General features: G+C 39.0%; 1 protein-coding gene across 1 annotated transcript in view; it reads left to right on the top strand.

The window, feature by feature from the left end:
- The first annotated feature begins 2,133 nt into the window (after window positions 1-2,133).
- LOC129777569 (uncharacterized protein DDB_G0283357) overlaps window positions 2,134-17,507 on the top strand; it is a 230,763-nt gene continuing 215,389 nt past the window's right edge. Inside the window, exon 1 of the mRNA XM_055783917.1 lies at window positions 2,134-3,380. The gene's annotated coding sequence lies outside the window, so the exon portion shown is untranslated. The remainder of the gene's footprint in view (window positions 3,381-17,507) is intronic.

A 17,507-nucleotide genomic window follows, 5' to 3' on the forward strand; every position in this document is an offset into this window, starting at 1 on the left:
GATTTTTACCCCACTATATATATATGATACAGTGGGGTAAAAATCGTGAATTGCCACTTAAATTTCACCTTATCGTTTAAAGGTTACATTTTTTCTTGAAGTAAATCATAATAGTGAATAAATAACAAAAAAGTCCATGTTCATTCATTGAAACACGAAAACATGAACACGAAAGGAATAAGAACAAGAAGAAAAAGAAAAACAATAAAAGCAAGAAGAACAAGAAGAACAAGAAGAACAAGAAGAACAAGAAGAACAAGAAGAAAAAGAAAAACAATAAAAACAAGAAGAACAAGAAGAACAAGAAGAACAAGAAGAACAAGAAGAACAAGAAGAACAAGAAGAACAAGAAGAACAAGAAGAACAAGAAGAACAAGAAGAACAAGAAGAACAAGAAGAACAAGAAGAACAAGAAGAACAAGAAGAACAAGAAGAACAAGAAGAACAAGAAGAACAAGAAGAACAAGAAGAACAAGAAGAACAAGAAGAACAAGAAGAACAAGAAGAACAAGAAGAACAAGAAGAACAAGAAGAACAAGAAGAACAAGAAAAACAAGAAGAACAAGAAGAACAAGAAGAACAAGAAGAACAAGAAGAACAAGAAGAACAAGAAGAACAAGAAGAACAAGAAGAACAAGAAGAACAAGAAGAACAAGAAGAACAAGAAGAACAAGAAGAACAAGAAGAACAAGATCAACAAGAAGAACAATAAATACAAGAAGAACAAGAGTTAGAAAAAGACCATTAAATGGATTATTCCCTTTGTTTTCTACAGATTCAATAGAACTTTTAGGTAACCCTCAAAGAATATTTTCCAAAACCTGGTCCGGTGGATACACAACGTGAAACAATCATTCTCCTTTGGCGAAAGATTTAAATTTGTCTGATATTGACTGCCTCCAGTTCAACCGGTTCAGTGTTAATATTGCGTAATATTTAAAATCGAATATTTTTTCTGTTAAAAATTTCGCGTTCATATTTGTTCGAGTTCTCGACTATAGCAGTTTATTTCATACAATTGTTTGCGTTAATATATGCCGGAAACTTCACCCGTTTAATTATGGCCAACTCCATTCCGCTTACAAAGCTTTCTCCAATATCCCGACTAAACGAGATACCGATCTAAACCGAAGCAACAAATCAAGTATGAATTAGCGCACAGCAGTTAAAAATTCAATTTGCATATCAATGAGAGTTTGCCATTTTTATCACATCGTATCAGTGCTGGGCTCCCGCCAAAATTTATAGGATAAATTTAGATTTTCTTAAAGCGAAGAAAGCGAAGTTTTATCCGAATTTCGACATTGGTTTTCGTTTACATTTTATTGAAACGAAAATTGAGAACACATTCTGTGCCCAAGCCGACCACATCTCACCCCTTGACCTTTCTTCGCTTTTCGTGGTTTGTCGTCTTCTCATTCGTCTGGATTTTTTGTTCGTATTTTATGGATGCTTGAATTAAACCATAAAATTTTACGGTTCCTCAATAAATGTATGCATAAAAAATATACACTCGTTCGTCTTCACAAATAATTTCTATTCGGTTTCCCCCCCATCGCCTGAAGATAGAGGGCGAAAGGCCGTGACCACATGTGCTGTATGTACTCCAGTTGGTCCCGGTTTTATTGCTGTTGTTTTGTTTTCCTCACAGTTCGTATTGATTTTTGTCTTCTGTCTTCCCAGATTTTTTTCTCAATCCCGCGGCACTATACGATAATTAGCAGCATAAATGCAAATGCGAACACTGCTGTAATGTGGGCTCAGTGCAGCTTCCGAGAAATGCCAACCGCTGTGAACCAGACAGGACACACATGCTAACACATCCCAGCACGAACGTCAATGCTACAATGCAGCATCCGACCAGGCTGGCTGTCGGTCGCAGCACCGGGGATCCTTTCGAGCACTCAAGCAACATTAACGGTGAGAGAAGCGACTCACCACCCGAAGAGAGTGACCCGGAGCCGAGCAGCAGCCACTCGCTCTCAGCCCGAGCGATGCCGACCAGCGACTCGGGTCGCTTCGTGCCGGTCGCGTGCAGTTATTCCCAGCGGAACAGCATTAACGGTGAGTGCCCACAGCACGCTGCCCGTTCGGTTGCACAATAGTGAGCGGCCTCCAGTGCTCTGTTAAACGTCGTTCGGGTAGGACGTAGTTGTGTTACTGGCAGGGATTTTTGCACTGTTTGCTTCGCGCGTTCGGAAAAATCGGAACCTCCCAAGTTTTCATGGGGAGTATGGCACGCAGTGCGGCAAAGAAAAAGTGCGGTGGTAGCGTATAATGTGAAATTCCGCGTATTTGATTCGCAGGATCGGGCTAAACGCTTGCAGCGGATCTTGTTTTTAAAAGCTGTTGCAAAACTTGAATCTTCCGGAGCAGCAGAGGCGCCACAATGAGTTTAAACTGTCATTTTTCACCCGCGCCAGATAAGCGGCGGGAATAAATCACGTGCGAGTTTTTTTTTCTGTCGTTCCTGTACGGTGGTGTCCCCATGATTTCCACAACCGTGGGAAGAAGTGGAAACAATCGGAGATGAGAAAATCAAAACAATGATTTGAAAATTGTACCAATTTGCGGGAAGTGCCCCATCGCGTCCTTGTGGGTAACCGTGAGTTTGACAGTTGTCAACAACAGCAACATTGTCGAGAGTGATTGACGATGGCAGTGTCAGCAAAGTTGATCGCTGCTGATACCGGGATGATGAAGAGCCTATTGACGACGGTTGGTCACAACCATCAGGTGTGCTGAAACGAGCGGCCGTTTTGCCACTACATACTAATCGGCCTCGCAGTGCTAATGAGTTGTGGGTGTGGGTGCGTGCATGTGCGGTTGTGAGCCAGTCTGGGCTAATTTCCCTCGGCTTCATACCAGAAGCGGGGGTGTCCGTGCTATTCCGGGCTATTGATTTTCGTTCATATTGTCGGCTCTGATTAATGATTGATGGCTGCTGGCGCAGAGAAAAAGTTTCGACGGAGCGGAAAAAGTGGCAACTGAAAAGCCGCCGAAGAAGATTTTTGATCGAAGATATTCGACGAGTGATTAGTTAGTGTGTGCGGGTGTTTGTGTGCCGCCTGTATGATCGACAACGAGGCGGAAGTTTTATAATTTCAGTTTGTGAAAAGTTGAGTTTGTTCTACGCTCTTTGTTTTCATAAGTTTCATTCATTACGGCAGACGACGTGCGGAAGCAATGTGATTTAAGTTTTGTTTTTGTTTTGTTTTACCTCGTCGAAAGTTGGGAAAAAAGTCAGAAGGAAATAAATGAATGCGAAGCATTGCTTCATGTGAAAATCGTGAGTATCGGTAGAATTGTTGATAGTTGGACGACCCGGATGGGACCACGCTGATCGGGTGCTGTTATTGGAGCGAAACTATTAAACACAAGTGAGTGACACATCTTTTCGTCCTACTTTTGTTGTTCATCCTATTTGGAATATCGTTCATCCGGTCATCAACAGCCCTATCATGTAACGTTCGTCGGTCATTTGTACTAGTTCCGGAATTTTCCCGCACTGCAAGTGCTCTCACGAATTTGAAATGTGTCGTCCAATGGTAGAAGTAAACGATATAGTTTTCCCTGCAAGGCCATTTGATACGCCACAGCTTTGTGGGACTGTGATTGTTTGTGAAGTGTTTGAGCGCAAAATGGGCTTCGTATGCTGTAGTAGTTTTGCTGTTATGAACTATGTGTGAAGCGTAATACGCTTAAAGCGGATGAGTAACATGCACATTTGCTCTCATAGAAAATTTTGAATTTTTAATATTCGTGAACGTATATTGTGGTAATGTGTTTGGTAAAAGTGTTTTCGTTGAAAGTGACACATGTTCCATTTTTTTCTTTGCGGTAGCATAGCATACGCTATCCAGAGAATTTCATTTCTCAGGCTAAACTATGTGTCATCGATCGGAACAAGTGATAACCGAAAAAGGCAGTACTCTTACCGGCTTTGCAACATGCGGTCTAGCGTTGGTGTGTTGTAAAATCACTTTGGCGTGTCTCTGCCTGTAAGGCGGCAGATTTTCTTCCAATGCTCAGGTTTAAGTTCAAAGTTTCGAAAACAGAGAGCGTTACATTGGAGAAACAAGATATTGAACGTTAATATCTCTTTGACGACTGAACGAAATGGTATGATAACCTCTTCATTCGAAAGATAAAATATCTACGCGTTGTACGCCTGTTACTTATTGGTCCAAAAACTTTTTCAATAGCTTTCAAATTGCTTCGGAAACAGGCCATTGAAATCTCACAAATCTGTATATAAACCGGTGCGAACTTGGAAATCCACATGGTTGTAACTGTGAAGTGGCTAGAGAATGTTCGTTCGTGATAGCGTTATACTCTCCCTCTCTCAAACACTTTTTATTCTGCTACCGGTCTGAACGGAGATTCTAGTGAAAAACAGTTATCGATGATAATTCAATATCAATGATAATTCATTGCGTACAAATGGAGCCATTGGCAAAGATTTGAAAACGGAGAACACGAAATTTTTGTATGGGATGGAGAATATTTTACAACATCAATGAAACCGCAATGTTTTATGTAAGCCACAGTGTCATTATTGAATCTACACAAATGCCGCAATCGATCGATGATTCCAATTGGTGGGGAGGAGGGTTTGATTTGCGTTGGATATTTCCGGAGGAGGAATCGATTCCTCATTTGAGCGTGAATAATTCATTGACGGCTCAACGAAGTGGTATGATAATCACCACTTTCCTAAGATAAAATGTCTAAGAGTTATATTCGATACGCATCTACAATACCTCAATATCGCAATATCTATGAAACCACATAGTTTGAGCAACAGTGCCAGTTTAACCCTTTGAATACGGGCGAGCGCGATAGCGCTCTTCTTGTTTTATGTTAACCTTTTATTGTAGGATTTCGTCTTTCGGGGACATTTTTAAGAGAGAATTTTACGCGCTTTGTGCCACAAACCATAATCTTGAATGAAATTGTGAAAAAAAATTTCTATTTGTTTTTGTGCATGTATTTTTTGTTTTTTTTTTTTGAAAATAAAAGAGGAATTTGATTTTTGATTCACCCCCTAAAAGTCAGAAAACACCTTTCTCACATGGAAAAAAAATTATCCAGATTATCTCGGAAGTGATAGTTGATCATATTTGATGAATAAAATCTTAATGCATATGTTCGAATTTAAACAATGACAGAGTTATAGAACTTTTTTTTGTTTCGGACTCTGTTGCCTCAAAATGGCTCTACATTAAAAAGTATGCTACGGAAGACGATTCATTTGAAAGATGAGAAAATGTAGTACATGATATAGTAGTGGAACATCTAAATTAGTGGATTTTAATAACATTTTGGAAGTGAAACACTTAAAAGTTAATAATTTTAATGTGTTATTATAAATTTTATCCTAAAAAATTATATTAAATTAGATTGTTTCTATCAATTAAATTGAAGTTCTTTAACCACTCTACAATTTGTTCTTTGACGCCCAACTTCTATCTTTCTTAATTTGGCTGCAATATCGATATAAACAATTCCTGGTGAAAATTCAAGTAAAATGTTCAAAAATTACGATTTTCACCCCACTGTACATGTAATAGCCTCATAAACTTCACCTTAACGTTGAAAGGTTGAATTTCTTCTTGAAATAAACCATATTTGAAGTATAAAAATTTTTTTTTTCCAAACTGTATATAATCGAGTCCAAAATTGTATATAATCGAATCACATATTATCGATTCTGTATATAATCGTGTCCGACCTATACTCGTATTTTTAACTTGGCACATCTTAACGTAGAATTTCGTCTTTCGGGGACATTTGTGAAAGAGGACTTCACGCGTTTTGTGCAGCAAACGATAATTGCGAAGGAAATTGTGTAATTACAATATTCTCATTATTAAAGAAAAAATAATATATATATATACAAATAAGGAAGTTTATGTTAATGAATTTTATAAAACCCACTTTTTGTGTGTTATTTCATTAATACAACTTTTGTGACCTAATCAGTTATCTGCGTTCTTTAGTATTTCTTTTAAATATACCCAAAAATCCGCATTTTTGGCATATGCTCACAAAATTTGCTCCGCACTCAAACGGTTAAATGTTCACGAAAGTTCTGAGTAGATTGATAAGGAGATAATGGAGGTGGTGGAACAAATATAGAATCGTCTGTAGCGGCAGTCAATGTCTAGGAGAAGAGGCACATACTGGCAAGAAGAACACAAATCTTGTGTATTGTTCTCACGAAAATAAGAATCAAACATGTATCAACCATCTCCGGATGGTTCTACAACTAACGGTCCACAGCCAGTTCAAAAGAGTTGAATTGTATATATTTCCCTGTATCAATTATAATTCAACACTTATAATCACACATTTATAAGAACTTCAGCAAACTTTCAAAACATCCATTCATTCATTCATTCATTGAGAATTGATTCAGATGCAGCTTTGAAATGATTACTAAACCAACGGTAGTCCTACGTTCACCTTGCGGTTATATCACATATATAACCCACCTCTAGTTTTTCGTCTGAAAATTTCGTGTAAAAATAAAAACTACTCAATTATTTGGGGTAAACCTTCTTTATTTTTCAGCATAAGGTTTCAACTTCTCTCAGGTCTATACACTTCGTCCAACGCTGCTTTAGTTTGTTGATTCCTTCGAATAATAGAGCACTCTATTGATGATGTAGCCGTTTGACTAAAATCTTTTTCAATAGTATGAGAATATGGGGATGTGAAGCGTGTTGTAACCCTTTTTCCATTAAATTCTTGACCCCAACTACTGAGGGCTTGGACACTCACACTTCCTCGATTGAATTGAATATCAAACACAAAGAAACAGACCGATCTGGGAGAAATTTGTGTTCTTCCAAGAGATGATACTAATTAAACATAATCACGATACGCGCCAGTAGTGTCATTTAAGTGCTAGATGATAACATTTAAACCACTTGGAAGTAACCATTTCAATCTACATTTGGGAACGCATAAAAACCAACAAAAATGTGTGCGTGCGTGTGATGCAAAAATACATGAGCATTCTCCATCGGACAGCATGAAACCCGACTTTTTGTATTATTCCATCAAGTTCCACCTCGGATTATAAGTTGCGAACAAGATTGCACATTGATGTTGACTGCTCGTTGAGAGTACTGTTTGTTTGTTTGCTTTATTTTACATTATTTCTGTGTAGCGTAACTTAAGACCTGTCTCTTTCCCATGTCACATCGGTAGTTGTAAGATAGAACAAGCGTATGTGAATAATATTTAAGGGTAATAATGAACTATTAACAAGTTTTACAATTAAATTGAGGTAAAAAAAAACAATAAAAAATCTCAACAGGTACATCCTCTCTTAAATGCTGTGAACGAATTAATATTAGATTCGACGTTCGATGTCTTTGAAAACTTTATTTTGCTGATCGGCTTAATGTAAAGATAACCAGATTGTTTTGTTTTCAAGAGACTCTGCAAAAATCAGCAACAACGTAGTTTTGACGCAGGACTAAGTCTAACCGGAAGATATTTGGGCCTTTTCATTTATTGAAGGTAATGGAAGGACACGTAATCAATTATGAAATCGCATGCTAAAAATACGGGAAAAAAAGGCTTTTGAACAATTTTGATTTAGGCTTTGAAGTGAAGGATGAAGCAGAAATGTATAATGAACGTAAAGACGCATAAATTTAGGCACTAATAACATCAATTAGATTAACTCTATCGAAATAAAAAGCATCATGATTATGTACATTTGAACCCGTTGGACCAGAACTTGGAGTAAGTAAAAACTTGCTCCTTCTCAATTCTCGAATAACACACAGCTGAGTGAACGTCAGTCAAAGTCAAATCCATCGCGTCCTCCCACTGGACCGCAGCCACCGAGTTACAATCTGTGTGGTCAAATCAAATTTCGATTACTGTTCAATTATTAGGTTCTGGAGGGAATGTTTGGTGGACGAAAGCTGGGGCAACAAATCCTTACGTGGAACGATGTGGGTGGCATCAGTTCCCAGGATTTTTTTTTGTTTTCTGATCTCTAGAGAACTCTCGAGGGGCTGGTCCGACGTGGTGGAAACCCCATTTTGTTATTGTATGGCTAAATGAGTACGCTTTTTCTCCTACTGTTGGTTTGTCGTTCGTCTCTCCTGTTCGACGAAAACAAATTGAAAATGTCAAAGTTTCGGAACTGTTTTCACCCTCGCCAAAGTGTGGTGGGCAGATGCAAAGCCACTATACCGGTGCACGGGAACAGTGAAACGCGGTTTGGTTTGGCGGTCCATTCGCTTTTGGGGTTATGTTGATTCTTCTCCGGCTGCATTCTGTGGGTTCGTGTGGTGAAAAATCAATATTTTTAAAGCACTGGAAAGAGCGCAGAGCGAATGCAGAAGCAAAGTGAAAATTTGCTGAGCGCTGCAACGCTGTTCGTTGCCTGGGAGGGGATGGTAAACCTATCTCACACAAACGGGAACACTGTTTTGGTTCGATTGGGAAGGTTATACCAACTGAAACTGAAACTATGGAACTGTATCGATGAGGAAGAAATGCCGGGAAAGTGCTCTGAATTTGCTGATGAAAGAGCTGCTCCTAGCGGCAATTGCCGAGCCTGGGTAGATAGCCGTACAACGGTTCGATAAAAGTGATCTGCACAGCACCCAACATGCCATCCACCCATCTGTACATTCTGGTTATACCGGTGAGAGCGGACATTTTTCCAATATCATAGTCTCAATTTCGATTCCCACCGCAGCTGCTGTGACATTGCCATTCTTCGAATATGCATTTCAGCATCCTGCTAGCCAAACGACCGGCAGCCAAATCCCGGCAGGGTTGTATTGATGCGGTTGGTCGAGGGATCGTGGAAAAACAAGGAACTCTGCAGAAATTGCCGCAGTGGTAACAATGGGGCGTTTCACATCGCCACAGTCACCGCCATCAGCGTCAACCTCTCGCCGCATTAATTAGCATCGCACTTCAAAAAACACTGATAATGATGATTGGCAAAGTGCAAATGCAACCCCTTCCTCCCGTCCCACCAACATAAACACACACGCAGAATCACGCGCGATGTTCATTAGCTAGTTTGCATTTTACCCCGCCTGAGACCGCCGTGGTTATGCCACCGCGTCCGGGGATCAATTTGGTCGCGAGCTCCCGTGCGTGCGCACATAAACACATACAACCGTCCGAAAAGCGCGGAGATTGTGACTAATTTGTCACTCGACGGCCATAAATCAAGCTACTAGCGTCGCCCCGCGTCTAGCCGAAAAGCAGGACCGTTGTTACCAGTCACACCTGGTAGCGCTTGGTCGATTCGAGCCAGGAGTTTGAACCAACGGCGGAGATGCGAGGATCGGTTTAAACAAATTTTGTCTCTATGATGAGCGTTGAATGGGTCGATGGATTAGAGGGTTGACATTGGAAGTCACCGCAGTGCGGGCCCACTAAACGTCTATGTCCGGGACTTCCGTAGTCCGTTCGGATTCGAATTCAATCCATTATAAGAGAAGGTGTTTCTAGCGGGAGGTGATAATTGTTATCGAGGCTACGTTTGTTTTGTCTGTTCTCGGACGGTATTATGTTCAAGTCTCTTCATTCAGTAATTAGATAAAAGCATATATTGATTGAATATAACTATACAATTGATGAAAATATATCATCAAACCCTCTAGCGTGTTGTGGAATAAGAGATAAGGATGAGGATGAACATCCTCTATCGAACATCCAGGGATAACTGTTGTGTTGCTTCTATATTTATTGTGTTTTGTCATCTTGTTCACTTGTCAAAAATGCTTCCATTTCATGACATCCTTTTTGTGAATAAAAAACAGTCTCCAATAATCAAGGTCCTACGTCAAGCTTCCGTCCGGGCCTCTAGGCACAGACCCTTCTACTGTTTTATTTGGCAAACAAAACAAAGTTGTTTTTGTTGTTGAAAGACAGATGGCACTGCGTTCGCCCCAGCGAACTTTCATCCATCCGCGATTTCAAATGTACAGTGCCGACGTCTGGCGGCGATATTCATGCTAGGGAGGCAAATCACTGTCTATCAAATTAGAAGACTCAGAGGTAATTTGAAATGATTAAAATGGAATGAGGAATGAAAAGCACATGTAGCTGCAGAACGATTCAGAACATGTAATAATTTATACGTAAAAATGTTGAACATAAATAGTAATTTTTATTTTCAAAATATTTTTTTCAATGAATTTTTTTTCAAAAATTTCTTTGTTATTTTTTAAAGAAAACCTAAATAAATTTCCTATATTTCATTCTTTATCCAACATTTTTTAGATTATATAGGTTTTAAATTTTTCGAAAAAAAGTTGAAAAAAACTCAAAATTTCAAAAAACATCTCACGCAAAGTCTATCAGACCTAAACAATTTTAGTTAAAGAATGAATTTATTTATTATTTATGTTCTCATAAGAAATATCAAACAAATTTTGAAAAAAAATCATTGAAAAAAATATTTTAAAAATTAAAAATTATTTTTCTCGAAAACGTGTTTTTTTTCAATTCTGTTAAAAAAGATATGAATGGCCCATACAATTTCCAAAAAGTCACCCATACATCGGAAGATGGGCACTTCCACAGGAAAATGTTTTTCGAGCAACTTTTGCAACTCTTCTAACTTTTTTTCTATTGAGAAACATGTCAAGAACATGTTAAACGCGAGAAATTACACACAACAATATTACGAATGAAACATTATTTTTTGAGGAGTCTCCATACAAAAATGCCTTATATTCCAGAAACTATAAAAGATAGAAAGTTGACGTTTTTAACAAAAGTTCCTATTTTAAACTTTGAACTTTTTTAAAACTTTGTCGAATACACTATAGCGCTATCTTGACATTAAACAAAATCAGGATTAGTCGTAATTTTTTTCAAAGACAACATGATAAAGTTGTTAGAAAAACTGTTTCCTTGTAAAAGTGCCCATCTTCCAATCTTAGACGACTTGTTGGAAATTGTAAAGGCTATTCATAAAATTTTTAAGAGAATTTGAAAAAAAATACGTTTTTGAGAAAAATGAGTTTTAAATTTTTGAACAATTTTTTTTTCAGCAATATTTTTTTAAACTTCGTTATTTTTTTATGAAAATGTGAAAAATTTCTTACATTCATTCTTGAACCAGAGTTTTGTAGGTAGTATAGTTTTGAGCTATATTTTTTTTGTAAAAATTCAAGAATTTTTTTTGAATCTTCCCAAAAAGTGGCCAATTTTTTTTTATATTTCAAGCATGCAAAGTTGCTTAAAAGACCTATGTGATTACACCCACAACGTTTCACTGTTATCTAAGATGGTGCTGCCAACGGCCTGTCGAGTTGGCATAATAAAAAAGTTTCCGGAATGTATTCAGGAGATGAAAAATACAAGATCATATATCAATATCCATATTGTCCCGTTCCAAATATTTCCCGTCGACAGCAAATGTTCACGAATAACGATTGATTTTTGCAAATTGTACAAAATCGAAGCACGCACAATGGCAGATGTACTCAATATAGCGTAACTTTTACAAATTTAAAACTATCACACTACAAATTTCATAGAATGTCAATGGAAGATGTGCCAACCTGCAAAAAAGAAAGAAAAATAAAAACGGTGACTGAGAGCGCTAACCGATTCTGGGAACTTTTTGATTAAGTAGTATATATACACTTAGCAACAAAAAAGAGGAACAGAGTGAGTCGAAATTTTTAAGAGATTTTTGCGGAAGCGTCTTGTGAATAAATAGACTAATTGTGCATCTACACGGAAAACGAGAGCAACTAATAATTTGGTGAGTTGTTACTCAAAATTGGAAATAGAGGTTCAATAGTACTCGAATATTGTTTTCTTTATCTGAAAATTTTAACGAATTGACTGAACTATTTCGTGTTCCAGCGTGTTCCAGACAGTTCTGAGTCTAATTCTAATTTTGGCCCATTTTTCATAGTCGAACCAGATTGATATATATATATATATATATATATATATATATATATATATATATATATATATATATATATATATATATATATATATATATATATATATATATATATATATATATTGTATATAAATTCAATACAGGCAAACCTTTTTTTTTTGTGCGGGGGATAGGGAACGCACAAAGAAAGTCGCATAAAAAAATCGTGCAAAACTTCACCAGCATCTTTGAAAAATCGTGTTCGGTACACATTTTGAAAAAAAACTATTTTTTTGCGGTAGATAGGGACCGCATAAAAAAAGTTTCTCTCAAGAAAATAACTCAAATCCACGCCATTCACCCTTCAATTTCATTTTGTTTCCCTGCTTTGCGATGGGACACTTTGCCTTTTCGGTAGTGCGTGGCGGTTTTGTGCTTTTAGCTGCATATCGAAACGTGTTACTGTTAGAAATCATGTCATGCAAAAACTTAGAAAAACTTAGAGCATTTGATGAGGAGGGGAATGATTTCAGAAGTGGATAATTGAGACGCAAATATGCTTTTTTCGCACTGAAATGCATATAAACCATCGAAAAAAACTAAATGAACGATAACTTCGTCAAATATGCTTCTTTTCATACACGGCACAAAAAAATGGGTGGGTTATATCTATGATATAATCGCAAGGTTGACGTGGTACTATCTCAGCTTAGCAATCGTTTGTTTGTGTTGATTAATTTTTTTAATTGAATGAAACAATTTCCGACTTGCATGAATTTGCAATGCCAGTTTCCCCACACTCCATGGATTTGAAGTCTGTGTTAGAGAAACACATTTCAGTCGGAATAAAAATACCCCCAACTTGCATGTATTTGCAATGCCAATTTCCCCACACTCCATGGAATTGAAGTCTGTGTTAGGGAAGCACATTTCGGTCGGAACAAACATATCCCCGACTTGCATGTATTTGCAATGACGATTTCTCCAAGGCTACTTGGTTTTGATGGCTGTGTTGGGGAAACCGTAAATCGGGCCAATCAAAACGAGGCACTTAGGGCGTTTTGATGACGCTTAACATTTTACAGTTATTCAATTGTTTATTTAATGAAAAATAACATTTTATTAATTGCGATAAAAGCGTAGAAATATTCCCTATCAATTGATGCAAACATCTTTTCGATCCAGTAAGAAATGTTCGAGATATAAGCATTCGGAATCTTTCATTTCTCCCTGCATTTTCTGTGTTTAGGTTTTCATTTTACCCCCCATATACTCCGGTTAGACGTAGTCCGACGTCAAAAATCGCACAAAAAAACCGCACAAGAACAGAAAATCGCACAAAAAAAATTCGCACAAAAAAAACCGCACAAAAACAGGTTTTACTGTATAACATTACATATGTTTAGATGCGTAATGGTGTGTGATAGGATGCATCTTAAACATAATATTACAGCCTTGTTTGTTTTTGATGAAATTTCTACTAGCGATACAGTATTGAAATTCTTCGTTCTGTACGATGGACAAATCGGTTGGGGTTTTCAAAAAAACATTGACATTGACGCTCAAGAAGCATTTAGTTCCGTAAGCATAAGCTTTTCATGTCGCTCCTCTCCCATCGTTGATCTTAAGTAGGTCTTCAGTCTGCGAATAACTGTGAAACTTCGTTCGACCGATGTTGTGGTTGATGGAAGCGTTAGTATTAGCTTTGTCAGTAGATTGATTTCCGAAAAAATATCGTCGAGATTGCTACCGATCAGTGTTTTTATTATCTTCGGTACTTTTTTCTCGGCAAACTCTGGCTTCGTATAGAACACTCGTAGTTCATTACCTAATTTCAGTCAAAATTAGAGAATCTGCAACAAAGATTATCTATTAGTTGTGGAGGCGATCTGGCGTAGTGGTAACATCCATGCCTCTCACGCTAAAGGTCACGAGTTCAATTCTCACTCCCGACATTATTCCAAAAAATGGATAAGATAAAAAAAATCTATTAGTTGTTTGGGAGACTCCGATGATCTCCCACACACGCAATGCAAATATGTGCACGAAACAGACACTAATAAATTGGCAATATACTAGAGCTAGTTTTCAGATGCCACTCAAACTGTATTTTGATAAACGGTCTGGAGGGTGTACAGTTATCTAAGTTCGGGTTGCGAGAATTGAGAGACACTCACGATGAGAAGATCTGATTGAACTCATTTCTATTCTACATTGAAATCGTAACAATTTGGTGCACTAGCGAGAGTGCGCGGACTGTGAGAGCGTAGAATAAAGGGAAGTAGTAGGAATAGAAACCAACATTTTGCGTCAACGTTTTAAAAATATTGAAATTTTTTGCATCTATTTTTTAAAAGTTCAAAAAATGTGTACGTAAAATATCCTAAAACTTGAAAGCTTATGTTTTAAAGTAATGTACATCACATCACAGCATAAGCGTTGGGTTCTCGCGATATTACAGCATGCCAAAAATCACTTCAAAATTTCGACCTCGCACTCTGTTCCTCTAATTTTTTTGTGGAGTATATGGTTTAATTTTCTTTTAAAAAAAACTCTCATATTATCCTGAAACATTGGTCATAGAACACATTACAAAAAAAACAGTTCCATAATTGTTATCGATTATTGACAAAAAAAAGCCAATCGCATACTGCAGTACCATTTTTAGAACGAAAACGAAACTAAAAACTCCTATTCTTTCCTAACCAATATTTTTATATGATACTTTCACTTGCTTAATCCTATTGAGTTTTGAGTTGCAGTGGGTTAAAACGGTTGATCCGAACAACCCTTTATGCATACGACAATCGACAAAGCGGGTTTAAATTCGGCATCATTGTATGACCTATTCAGCCACACACGACTTATGCTCTCTCAAGCGAATCACAATCACCGCTATCGCATCCAATTTCCGTCACCTTCTACTAAGACAGTATCCAATTGATTCACCTGATCACACGGAGGGGAGAAACCAACCGGATTAGCACCACATCAGTGAACCCGTGTGTGTGCTTCGGTTGACAATTTTATCCAATTTCCAAAAGCACACACAAACCCACAACAAACAAGTGACTTCCGGATTGCGACATGAGCTGCGAAGATCGAAACGTACGTGCGTTCGTACCGTCGCTATCACGGTACCACCCCCGCGCGCTCGCACGGGCGAGATTAGAAGTTAAGAGCGTGTATAAATTATCCTCCACCCCGGTAGATTGCAGCCCGGGCAATAATGATTACAATTGATTCGTTAGTGTTACACAAATGCGCTATGGGTACGAATAACTCAAAAACGTGGGTGGGTGGATGATATCTTCAAGGCGTGCAGTCACGATGGCGTCTCCCGCTGCCACCGACAAATACATGATAAACCCAAGAAAAGTAATCCAAATGAGCCCCCCTAATGGCAGCGATGAGTGTGCAGGAATAGCCTGGCTGGTAGCCGATATTGTTAAATTATTGAGTGTGGTACAATCAATTTTGGTACTTTTAAGTCTCTGTGATTCAACTTCTCTCCGCGTCTGAGCGGTAATTATTGGATTGGAAGTCATCGATTGCGGGGCGGGGGATCACCAATTGCTTCGATGCTTGATCGCTATGAATGAATACAGTCTATGGTGAGTTCGAAGGTAACCAACACAATTACGAGCAAACTAATCAAAAAATCCGTCATTGGGAAGATTTTTTGCCTGCGAAGTGCACGAGAAGATGTCTATAGGGTAACGGCGGAGTGCACTAGGAGTGATCAAAGGCAAACGATTGGGAGTAAATATCGCTTTCCGCAGACTGGAGGTAGAGCTAACACAGTCACAGAACCCAGCATCAGGGAACTGATCAAACGGTCCAGATTAGGTAACGACACAGTCACAGAACCGGCCAGAAAATGGGTGCAGCAGATGAAGAAATTAATTTCTTTGTTTTTTCGTCTCCTTTGCCGATGAGACCTGAGATGAGGTTTCGATTGGGACGCGGAAAGGCAATGGAGGCCAACAAACAATCAATTAGCAGCCGCTTTTTTGCCTCTGTGTTCTTTCTCTCTTTTTAGTGATTGGTTTTTCGTTGTCAAGCTGATTGGTAGCAGCAGAGGCCGAGGCGAACGAAAGATCGTTTATCCCACTGCCACATTGCGCTGTGAAATTCAGCCGGGCGACAAATTGAGGAAGGTGAGCGTCGAAGAAGCGATTCGGTGGAAGTGTGAAGCATTAGTTTTTCCGCCGAAATTAAAACTTTTGTTCCACTAGACACTGACACTGTATTTATTTGCTTATTCCGATCGACGTCATTGCAGCTCGAACAATGCTATGCATTATTTCCAATCACCTTTAGACGCATTTACACACTCGGAAAACAACCAAACAAGCGTCTTCCGGGTTTCGGATGCGCGATTGTTTGCGTTCGGACCTATGCATCATTACGTGAACTCTCCTAATAGAGGTGCGAGTGACGGTAAATATTTGAAGACTCTCGTTGTTGTATTTTCGTTGGTTTTCTTCGAATCTTTCCCTCGTCGAACACACGGCAATCAAGTCGAAGAAAGCGACTGATTTTTTTTCTTCTTTGCCGACAATCGAAGAAGAACAGCGGGAACTGTAAAAGATCTAAGAAAATGGACCGCCTCCGGTGTGACCATTTGCCTTGTCGTCCCGAACAAAGAAATCCGCGGCCAAACCCCCCTAATCAAAAGAACTCTTCAGGTATTTGCGCAGATTAAACATTCTGAATGACACTGGATGGGTGAATGAATAGGCTTCCAATCAACAGTGGTGTCGATTGTTGGAAGGTACTCGCGAAGAATAACGGATCCACTGTGTGCTCCCACAAGTTTCTGAGTCCGAGGCATTCCAAAGTTATGACAAGCGAGATAAAGGTCGCGTTACGTTGCTGAAGCGGTCTTCCCCACGCCCGTACGCGGTTAACACTCGCAACAACTGCAACAAATTACGCAAATTAGGCAGATTTAAACCGCCATCAACACCTACACCTGCGAGAGAAGCGATGAGAAAGGTCCAACGGTTTAGCGGTTGCCAGCCAATAAATCTCACTTCCCGAAATCCAATTTAAACTTGGGTGCGCGACGTTCTGTTCCCGAGCCTTCCGCTTCCCCTTTTCCCGCTTTTTATAGTTGTGCTGACGTGTGGTCGGGTCTTCGTGGGTTCGCGATTTCCGCGAGGTTCCAACGCCGCGGACCGAGTGCCATATTTCTTAGGTTTATTATTATTTATGACGCTTTCCGACAACCTTTTTCTTTGAGATTTTATTACACCCGGCCTCTCGCTTGCTGGAAAATGTACATTGTTATGGCTGTTACACGTATTGTCCCCCTCCAATCCTCCTCGCTCCCAGTCGCTTTGCGCCGAGATTGAAACGAATGAAATAATCAGGTTCCATAAATATTGGAAAACGGAACAGGCCGCGATAACGGACCACTCGCGCGCGCTCGCCTCTGGAGTTGACAGCTGAAATACCGTCCGATAAGCCGTAGCGGGTTCTGTGGTGACAATTACCCATTACCTCTGCCACTGTCGGTGAGCCGAGGGCATATTAAGCGACAAATAGGAAGGCAAGAGCGAAAACAAAAACAAAAAACAATGGATTCGGACTGCATCTTGAT

This window comes from Toxorhynchites rutilus, chromosome 3 (genome assembly GCF_029784135.1).
Source record: "Toxorhynchites rutilus septentrionalis strain SRP chromosome 3, ASM2978413v1, whole genome shotgun sequence".
NCBI classification, from domain to species: Eukaryota; Metazoa; Arthropoda; class Insecta; order Diptera; family Culicidae; genus Toxorhynchites; species Toxorhynchites rutilus.